This window comes from Trichosurus vulpecula, chromosome 3 (genome assembly GCF_011100635.1).
Source record: "Trichosurus vulpecula isolate mTriVul1 chromosome 3, mTriVul1.pri, whole genome shotgun sequence".
In the NCBI taxonomy this organism is placed as follows: Eukaryota; Metazoa; Chordata; class Mammalia; order Diprotodontia; family Phalangeridae; genus Trichosurus; species Trichosurus vulpecula.
The window spans coordinates 339,625,375-339,636,721 of record NC_050575.1 but is presented as its reverse complement, the minus strand read 5'-3'; positions in this window follow the sequence as shown (position 1 = coordinate 339,636,721).

Below are 11,347 nucleotides of genomic sequence, written 5' to 3'. Positions count from 1 at the left end.
TCATCATGACTGTGTACTGATGAAAACAAATAAGTCTTTAACAAAGAGACTAGAGCAAAACATTTTATTTAAAAAATTTATATTTGTTTTATTCAGCGAAAAGTCTGCCATGTCACCCTTTAATTGAGAGCACAAGTAAACAGAGGCTATTACCAACATATGTAGTCAATCAAAATAACTTTCTACATTGTCCATGCCCAGGTATATGTGATTTTGCACATTTTACTTTTATTTTATAATTTCAAGTAAATAATGAACAAATTAGAATAAGAAGTTCTAGCATTACCAACTGTAAGTATCACACCTATTTAGTTCTGGTTTCGAAATAGGAATTATCTCACTAAAATAAACTAGATAAGTAAGATCTAGTACAAAGTAGTACAGTGTTCAATAAACCTAAAACCACAAATGACAGGGGGAAGTACTCTATTCAACAAGAACTACTGGGAAAACTGGAAAGCAATTTGTATGAAAAACAGTTAGGACCAATATCTTATAACTTAACAAAATTAATGCAAATAGAAAAGCAATTTATATATATATATACACATATATATATGTGTGTGTGTGTGTGTGTGTGTGTGTATGTGTGTGTGTATATATATGTGTGTGTGTGTGTGTATATATATATATGTATATATATATATATATATATATATATATATACATACACATACGCACACACACACACACACATACACACACACACATATATATGACTTAGGGATGAATTCATGACCAGAGATGAAACAAAGTACATGATTAAATCAGGACACATTAGACAATTGAGTTTTATACAATTTAATTTTCATACTATATATATGTGTGTGTGTGTGTGTGTGTGTGTGTGTGTGTATGTGTGTGTGTATATATATGTGTGTGTGTGTGCATATATATATATATATATATATATATATATATACACATACACACACACACACACACACATACACACACACACATATATATGACTTAGGGATGAATTCATGACCAGAGATGAAACAAAGTACATGATTAAATCAGGACACATTAGACAATTGAGTTTTATACAATTTAATTTTCATACTATATATATATGTGTGTGTGTGTGTGTGTGTGTGTGTGTGTATACATATATATGCAGCTAAAATAAAATCCGAATTTTTGGGTTATGGAAACCAATACTATTTAATTTCACTAGATGTAGTCTTGTATTTATAATCTTTAGGGAAGCTACACAAGATATAAGGATGAATCATGCTTTAATCAGCAAGTCCACATAGTTGAAAAAAGAGTTTCAAAAGAAGTACAAAGTAACAGAAATATGAAAAATTCTCTAAATCATTAATAAGAACAATGAAAATTTAAATGAAATTGATATGTCAACTCATTTCCATTCCTTTAACAAAGATAGTAAAACATGGAAAGTTAATGTTGAAACATGAAAAGTTAATATTGAAGAAGACCCTTAGAAGTTTGAAAGAGTTGAATTAATCAATCAAAGATATTATTAAGTGTCTACTATGTGCCAGGTACTGTGCTAAAATCTGGGGATACAAAAAGAAGCAAAATAAAATCCTTGACCCCAAGGAACTCCAATCTAATAGAGCTGTGAAGTGATTTAACTGTTTTGAAAAACAATTTAGAATTACTGAAGAAAAAAATAACCCACAAACTTCCATTTGTTTTCACCCAACAATCCCAGCAATGCTAAAAAGAAAATTTTGTTTACATATATTAGAAGTAAATACAGCTTATTATATGATTCATGTATAAAAATATATACACCTGACTATATACAACCATATACATATATACATACATGCAAATATACATATCTGTATATATTTCTATATGTGCCATTGAATGAAAAGCTGAACACATTATGGTATATTCATATATAAAGGAATATTTCCAGAAGCATATATGTATTATATATATATATATTTCATACATAAAGGAACATTACTGCACTATTAGAATGAATATTAATTCCAAGAATTATATATGATGACTTGAATGTATGCAGAGTAAAGAAATTCCAGAACATACATAATGACTACAATAATGTAGAGACCATTAAAATACAACAGAATTCAAAAAAAATTAAATGTCCAAAGTTGGTTCTTGATGACTGATACTAAAATACATTTACTTCCTCTTTTTTTAAAGAAATGGTAAATCATAAATGTGGAACATTATATCACTTCTAAATAGTAATCAATGTATCAGACAGATTAGCCAGACCATTTCTTTTCAAGTGATGGTATTTGGAAAGAAGGGTGTTTTGGAAACTGTTTCTTATTTCTAGACAGAATTCATCAGTAAAGTATTACAAATAAAGAAGTGCATTAAGATTAATTTCTAACTGCTAGGAAAGGGAGTGATATAATAGAAAAGGTTCTGAACTTAGAAAAGTGAGTTCAAATCCCTTGTCTGGCACTTACTCGTGTTATGCTATGGAAAAATATTGATCAAAATATAAATGAGAGACACTGCAAAAGCATCAGAGAAATAACGACTGGTATACTTATTGTTCATTTTATACAATACTCCATCTCTCATCTATATGCATTTTCACTAGCTGTTCCCTTTATCAAGAAGGTACTGCCTCTTCATCTATAGCTCTTAGATCCCCTGGTTTCCTTCAAAATTAAACTCAGGTATGACCTTTTACCTGATCCCTTCTCTTTTTACTAGTTACTAGTGGTCTATCTTTCAAAATTACTTTATATTTATATTGTTCATAACTACATGTAGCTACTAATTATATGTAATTATATAGAGTAGAGATGATGGTGCAATGGATAGAGCATTATTGTGCCTGCAATCAGGAAGACCTGAGTTCAAATGAGGCCTCAGACACATGTTAGCTGTATGACTCTGGGCACGTACATCACTTAACATCATTTTTTCCCAGTTTCCTCAGCTGTAAAATGGGAATGATAATAGTAGTACCTACCGAGTTTTGTGAGGCTCACATGAGAGAATTGTATATATTGTGTGTGTGTCTATGTGTGTGTGTATGTATACTGTAACAACAATGTTACTTGCAGTTACTGTGGCTGTGTAAGGCCAATAACACCAGCACACAGGAGGGCTGCTAGCACAGGTTCTTTGATCTGCTTTTCTAAGGAAAGAAACTTTAAAGGGTTAACAATCTCATTTTAATTAAATATGCATATGCCATTCACTTAGTTCAGAAGGAGAAGTCATCACCCTGAACTTCAGAGAAAACAGAAATTACAAGCAGAAATTATATAAACAGAGAAAAATAATACGAATCAGCAGACAGGGCTTCTAATTATCTGTCCATACCAATACATACATAGTTACCAGAGAAAGAAGTACCAACATCAGATTTTCAAAGCAAGCAGGGGCTCCTTAACAGCTACCCAGAGTCCCCACATGGACACTTTTCCAATGAGTGGGCCTCTCAAAGCAAAATGCTAACGTCAGAGTACATATACACTTCTTCAGGGTCAGAGGGATCACAACCATGTGACTCAAAATCATGTGACTTAGGCTTTCTTGTTACTCAAGCAGATCAAGAAAGACTCTTGAATCAGTCAAAGACTCTTGATTGAAACAAAGGCAAGACTCAATCAAAGGCACCTGATTACCTTAGTGCTGAGAACTAGAACTCCAAAAGAAAAAAGAGCAAAACAAAAAGTCCCACTTTGCTTGCCATCATATATACACAAAAACATATGAAGCAGTGGTTGTTTCACTATAGCCTTTGAATTTCCAGCTCCTCCCACTGCCTGGCAGAGAGAAGGCATTTAGTAAATGCTTATTTATTGATTCTTAGTAGTTCTGGCAATTCTTGAAGATGAGTAAAAATTCAAAAATCATATTAGAAACCTTGGTAGTATCATTGATTGAAACTAGGAATATAGTAATAAACAATAAGAGAATACTTTTTGGGAAATGTTGGGTCCTGGAGTGCTGTTACATTTATAAAAAAGGACATTATGGACATTTGAAAATATGGAACTCAAGTTTGAGTGAGAATATTGGGATAGAGAATTAAATTTAAAAGATGTTTGATAGAATAAAGGTCAGAGAAAAAAAAGTACAGTGTTAAGGACTGGATCGCATGAATGGTCACGGTTATGGTACAGGGGAAAGGAGTTTAAGAAAGAGGGTTTGGAGAGTTATTTGGGGAGAATCAGGAGAATCAATATTAAAGTAGCCAAAGAAAAAGAGAATTTTGAGAAAGGGCACAATAGCATCAAAGGCTATGAGGAAGATTTTAAAAAGTGTGTAGAATTAGAAAAAAAATAGATTTTTTATTTGAGACTAAGAAAATTGTCAGTAATATTAAAAAGAAGTTTCAGTAGAGTATAAATGTCCTGGAAGTGATTTGATGTGGGGTAAGTAGTGTGGATTTGGTGAAGAGATGTATACAGTAGTTGTAGAGCCTTCCTTTGAAAAATGTCAGTGAAAATGAGGAAATCCATAGGACATAGATCTGGGAGGCAGCAAGATCAGATGAATATGTTTTCAAAATTAGGACAACTTGTGTACCAAAAAAGCCAACAGAAATGGGGTAGAGGCACTGAATAAAGATTCCCAAGAGGGAGAAGTTAAGGAAAGAACAAGTATTCTTGTAATCTATGAAACTGGACAGGTAGGCTTTGAATTTATATTAAAAAATGATTTATAGAATATTTTTCAGTTTGAGAAAATATTCTTTCCATTACAAATAGATTGAAATAGCAGGCATGGTGCAGTGGGAAGATAGTTAGATTTGAACTTGAAGAAATGGGGTCAAATTCTGAATCTGCCATATGTGACCTTGGAGAAGTCATACTCTGTGAGCATCAGTGCTCTCTCATTAACAGATCCATCAAAGGAATTTATCAAGTGCCTAATACGTGCCTGGTGCTTGAGATGCAAAACCAGAAAAAAAATCAATCCCTTGTATCAAAGAGTCCATCTTCTATCAGGGGAAAATATGCACATACTATACTAAATAAGTATACAAGTAGTACAAGATAATTTTGGGGATGAAGATAGCAGCTACTGGGAGTAGGTGTCAGGAAAAACCTTATTTAGAAGTGACCACAAGTGTTGGTGGAAATTCTTTTAGAGAAATGTTACATCTGAAGTGATGAGGTCACATTTATGAAAAAAAAAATACTGAGATCCAGAGGTGGGGAGGGAGTATGTTTCATATGTAGGGAGACAGGAGATGGAGTATCAACTGTGAGGAACAGCAGGAAGGCCAGTTTGACTGGACCATACAGGGTAATGTACAATAAGGGTGGAAAAGTAGATTGGAGACACATTATAAAGAACTTTAAATGTCAGAGGGATTTGCATTTGAAAATAGATGCAATAAGAAGCCGCTGGATTTCATTACATAGAGGAATAACATGATCCAATTTGTGTTTTGGGAGAATCACTTTAGCTGGTGTGTGGTGCTGTCTGTTTTTACCTTTACTTATATCCTCAATGTTTTCTATAATGTCTGCTAGCACAAAGAAAGTGCTTAAAAATGCTTGCTGACTGGCTAGTTGGAGGATGGATTAGAGAAGCAAGACCCTTTAGGCAGGGAGATCAATTAGAAGGCTGTGAGAATAATCCATGTGAGAGACAATGAGGCCCTAAATTAATACTGTGGCCATGCAAGTAGAGATAAGACAATAGATGCAAGAGATTTTGTAGAAGTAGAAATAATGAGACTTAGATACTGATTGGAATATGGGGTGAAGGATAGTGCAAACATGGGAATGAGTAAAAGTCATCCTGGGTGACGAAAAGGATGGTGATGTCTAAGGAAGAGGAATACTTAGAAGAGGGGTAGGTTTTGTGGGACAGATGGTGAATTCTTATTCAGAGATGTTGATTATGAAATTCCTATGGGATATAAAATGTTCAATATTTCCACTAGGGAATTACTAATGTATATGTGGAGTTCAGGAAAGAAATTAGGACTGGCTATAAGAATTTTTAGGTCATCCATGTAACTAGGATATTTACAGCAGCTGATGAGGTCTCCAAACAAGGCCAGATAGAGAGAATAGAAGAAGAACTTAGGGTATGCTCAAAAGTTAGCGAAGAAACTATGGCGATGATACGGCAAAGGGAATTTGAGCAATCAAGTGAGAGGAGAAGCAAGAGAGAGCATCATCACAAAAATTCCAGCAAGGAGAGAGTATCCAGTGAGAGTGGCTGATCAACAGTGTCAAATACTAGAGAGGTCAAGAATGATGATGGGTGAGAAAAAGTCATCAGATTTGGTGATCAAGAGATCACTAAAGGATCAGTTTCAGAGAAATCTGAAGAGACAAGTGTAAACTCATAAAGAATAGAGTAAGCAGAAACTGGAGAATAATTTATACAATAAAACAACATTGTAAAAATGAATAATTTTGATGACCAACTATATTGTAGAAGACCAGCAATAAGGAATACTGCTGTCCTCCTGATAGAGAGGTAATGGTCTCACAATTTGAAGAATTAGACATCTCTTCTTGGATGTGGTTAGAATAGGAATTTTTTTATTGAAATACATATTTGATAAATTTATTACCTCTCTGTAAGGAAATGGATAGCATGCTTCATTATCATCAATTCTGGAGGATCCAGGAACTTGTCCTTTATATGCAAAATACTCTATCCTCTATTATTCCTATTGATAGTTCACATGGCTAATGATCAGGTGTAGCTCTCCTAGCAAACTACCTTTTGAAATACCTGTTTCCTGCACCCTAAAGCAAAGGATTCCTGATTTAGGCTTTGACAACAGATCCTTATTTTCTTTGAAATATTATGTTGCCTCTGACTTAAAATTTATTGAGATCACTTCCAGACAATCTTTATGTACATAGAAAAAGCCCATGAAACCCCAACTCCAATCCTACTTCCTCCATTTTAAAAAGTGGTGACAGTTTGTGCAAAGGTGTGGAGGCAGGAGGTGGACCATCATGTGCTGGGGAGAATAATAGGCCAGCTTAGCTAGAATGCATGTTGTATACAGGGGGTGATAGGGATGAAGTTTGGGAAAAAGAAAATAGAAAAAAAAGTCACTTAAAAGGAACATGAAAATAAGAGACAAGTGATCAAATCAAAATGCTTTTTTGTTGCATTTATAATTCCATTCTGACCAACTTTTTGTACTGCACTATATTAAACTCTGAATGATACTTTGATATCACCATGAATGCATTATATTGAGCTAAATCAGCTAGTTGTAGGAACATCACATTCCTATTCTTAACACTAACCATAATTTAACCCTAAAGGCTTCACTGAAAGGGATAATATTTAATTTGCAAAACCAAGCATAAGATATTCGATTTTGACCCCATGCTATTTCTCTCTATTCCCTACTGCTTTTTGGACAAGGAATCTAAGATAAATTACATCACAAAAGTTTTTTTTCCACTGAAACTTAATATCTCGATTGGCCCAAAATTGCAGTGAATGGAAATAAAAGTGGTCAGCTAGCTGTAGTCAGTGATGAATTGAAGACTGCTGTAAGTCCTCTTCATTTTCCCATTCCTTTGATTAACCATAGTTTTTTTTTTTTTTTTTTTGTCATCACTATTTCAGCTGGGGAAGAAGAAGCATTTGCAGATATGAACTTATTTTATAAAAGAAGCCCTGACTCTAGAAGGGAGGGGCTATTTCTTTCCACTTGTGAAAGTGCTGCCTTCGTTTTCCTTTGCAAGATACAGGAGGATTTGAGCCAAAGCCTTGCTCTTTGACAGGGTAAGATACCTTTCACAAAGCAAGCAGGGTCCATTTCAAGAGTGCCAGGCCACTGAGCAGAACTGGCCAAGAGTGACTGCCCCCAATAGAAAAATGCAGAACACCTAGCTGACTCTGGCTTATCTTCTATGTAGACCCCTGCCTTAAATATATTTCTTATGAAATCACTCACAGAGTTTTTCTGGTTTTGTTTTTTAGTTTGGAAATACATCACAAAAAAACAACTTTCAATATTCTCTTATTATGATAAATGAAAAGTCTATCATAGTACTTCAAGATGAGCTGAAATTGAAAATTTTATTTTCTAAATTTCATATTGTTCATCAGATAGCTAAGTGGAATTTTATCCTTCCCCCACCATTTTATAGGCACATACAAAATTTTACGTGGAATCTAATATGTATAGTGCTATTCATAGTCATTTATTGAACAGAAGGATAGAGACCAGGGGTCCAAGGCAGATTATGGCAAAGCTTTGTTGTCTAAAAAGATCCAGAGAGCAGACACAAGTAGGGAAATAGTAATTCAGGAACCTCACTTACTATTGGTACAGCTCCCCTGTAGTATTCACCATCACTGTAAACAAGGTCACCATGACCCAAACTTAGAACCTAAATTCTCTCTTTGCCTTGCCAGAGAGTTGTCCTTTAATTAGCTTTGCATTCTAGTGAAAGAAATGATTATCTCTCTCTTGTATTTAGCAACTTATTATTTAAGTAGGATGAAGGTTTTTCCCATATTTTACTCGCTCTTCCAGAAATCAACCAGTGGGGAAATCTTGGGAAAAACTTACCTAGCCAGGCTGAAAGAACTGGTGAATTCTTGTTTATTATGTTTAGTCAAACAGGTCTAGGGTAGAAGTGGATTATCTCTTTGATATGCATATTGATAAGTCTTTTGGACCAAGACTTGGGTGATCTCAGTTACTACCCCCAAGACACTCATTAGAATGAGTCCACATCTCATTATAATATTCATTTCTTGGTAATTGTTAACCAATTAAAGTTGATTGTCACCCTCAAAAACACCTACTTTTCCAAGGGCATACAAATTGTGAGCCTGCAACCATGAGGGTCTTTGGCATTTGAGAGTGCCACTTACCTGTTTTATTAATTAAACTACTAATTACCCAGAAACTATGTCTGTTGAATTTTTTAAACATCATGCTAGACATATTTCCCTTTCAATCTTCTGGAATTTTCTGTTTTCCCAGAAGGTATTTCAGTGGTCTTGGGGTAAGGTAGGGTAGAAAAGGCAATAGGCCTCTTTTTAAGAAAACAAAATAAAATTTATGTTTTTAAAATCTATTTCTATTACCACTTCTATTTATCTTTCTCTGATGCCTCATTACTTCACGTAGGCATAGGCCTGTAGAGAACACAGTAGTGGGTTTGATTTTCCCAAATGGTTCTGTGGATACCTATATAAAGAGGTAATATTGGATTGTAAAAGTAATGCTAATGGATTTTGGAATATGTTATGTACCTGAAAAGATTTTGAGTATGGAAACTAAGATAGAATATTGGTCTCTCCTCTAATGACAAACCTTGCTAATATTGTAAAAGCTCATTGACAGTTTCGCTTTGACATAATGATTTTTGCATCCCTGGCAACTCTCAAAGTTGGAGAGGGGTAGTGAATTTTGACAGAGAAGGGAGATCTGACTCATGAAAGCATAGGTCCCTGACATGTCAAAGCAGTTGATTGCTACAAGAAAGAAAGGTAGTATGTTATAGTGATAAGAGCATTAGATTTGGAATCAGAGGACTTTGTGTTCAAATCCTGGTTTTATCATTTACTATTTGTGTATCCTTTACTAAGTCACTTGATTTCCTGAGGATTCAAGGTTGACCTAAATAACTTCTAAGCTTTCTTTCATTTGTTAATGTATAATCCTATAAATCATGGCATTTGAATAGAAATGATATTTTGTAAAAGAATGAGTCCATTTAAAACAGCAGAATAAACAATGATATCAGCAGCAACAAAACAGCAATAAGAAACGAGTAAAATTGAGCCTGTCATTTGAAACATATGATTAAATCATTTAGCCTTGAATGATTCCATGTAGGAAGCTAAATAATCAGACTGGAGAGTCTAAATTGTGCCTGCTAATCCTTTGCTGGGACTTGAAGGTATTTTTTACAGAATTACAATGGTCATGATGGGGGCACAGTCTCTGGAAACCACCTTGAACCTGGAGTACAGTCTCAGGGAGCCCCCTTGAACTCTCCTTGAATCTTCCAATTAGATCTGGCCTTCCCCTAAGGCCATAAGCCTTACATTATCATTAGGCCCAAATCTCCATCTAGCCTGGCCCTCTATTGTCCAGCTGCTTCCCACCCTTAATCCTCATCAAAATATCTATACCCTAGCCCTATTATCCTAGCCTTCTGTTGTCTTTCATCTCCAGGTAGCCTTCAGCTATTTCCCCACCCTGGAGTCTGACCTCATCTTGGTCCTCCTTAGACTCCTCCTCAAGACCCTCCCTAAACCACTCCTCTAGTCACCCCAGACCACCCCTCGATCCCTCCTACAATCTTTGTGTATATAATCTCCATCTTGCCTCAATGAAGGTGCTCAGATTCTATCTAGCTCAGTAGATTGAATCTGGCCCACTTGTGAAAACAGGTGTCACAAAGGGTGGGATTTCTTAAGACAACCCATTATGGTGAATCCCTAATAAACTTTGTCTTTTCCCTTGGCTGAGAAGGCTTGAGTCTAATTCTTTCAGCAGGACCTGGCGTGTCAGTATTTTGGGGTCTAGAGCACCCCTAGAAATCTATGGTTCCCTACCATCATCATTTTGCTTAGACCTCTTCAGTCATTAATGTAAAGAAATAGACCTTTATTTTTAATAAGAAAAATCTTTTTATCCATATCTGGGATTTCATTATTTTAGGAAATTACTTGCCTATAAGCTCCTTCTATCCAATATGGATTGGCAAGTTGTCTACAGCTTATCATCTTAGAATGTTTTCTGTGGGGGAATTGAGAAATTGAATCATTTGCCCATGGTCATATAACTTTAGGTAGATGTCAGAGGCACAATTTAAACTCAGCTCTTTCAAATTGCCAGGCTGGTCCTTGATCCATTATGATAGGCTATCTCTCTTGCCTTTGTTACAAGGACATTTTAACTCATGAGGTAAAGCTTATACCCTAACATGAAAGGCCTAAGAATATAAGGAGGAGACAGGGAAAGAGAGAACAAGAATATATCTAGGTCACAGTTGCCAGCAAGACAAAAATATGTCAGAATCCAGAGGGGGCAGGATATAAAGGGCCTAGGCCACTGACAACAAGGAAAAAGCCAGTAGAAGTTTACAGAGGAAAGAAAGAAAATGCCACATGAAAAACAGGGGTGTTTGTGAGGCTCAAATGAGATAATGAATGTAAAGAACTTTGTAGACCTTAAAGTGCTATATAAATGTCATTTATTATTATTATTAGCCTCTAGTCACCTGGCCTCCAGGCTGGCAACAACTTTATTACCTAATCCTTCTGAAGCAATCAGCTTTCACCAGTTACTGCTGATTCCAAGACATGCCTGCCTCATTGGCTCCACAGGACTCAGGAGAGGGTGTAAAGGAAATAAACAGGATGGAGCCAAATTATAAAGGTCTTTAAATGTCTAAATGTCCAG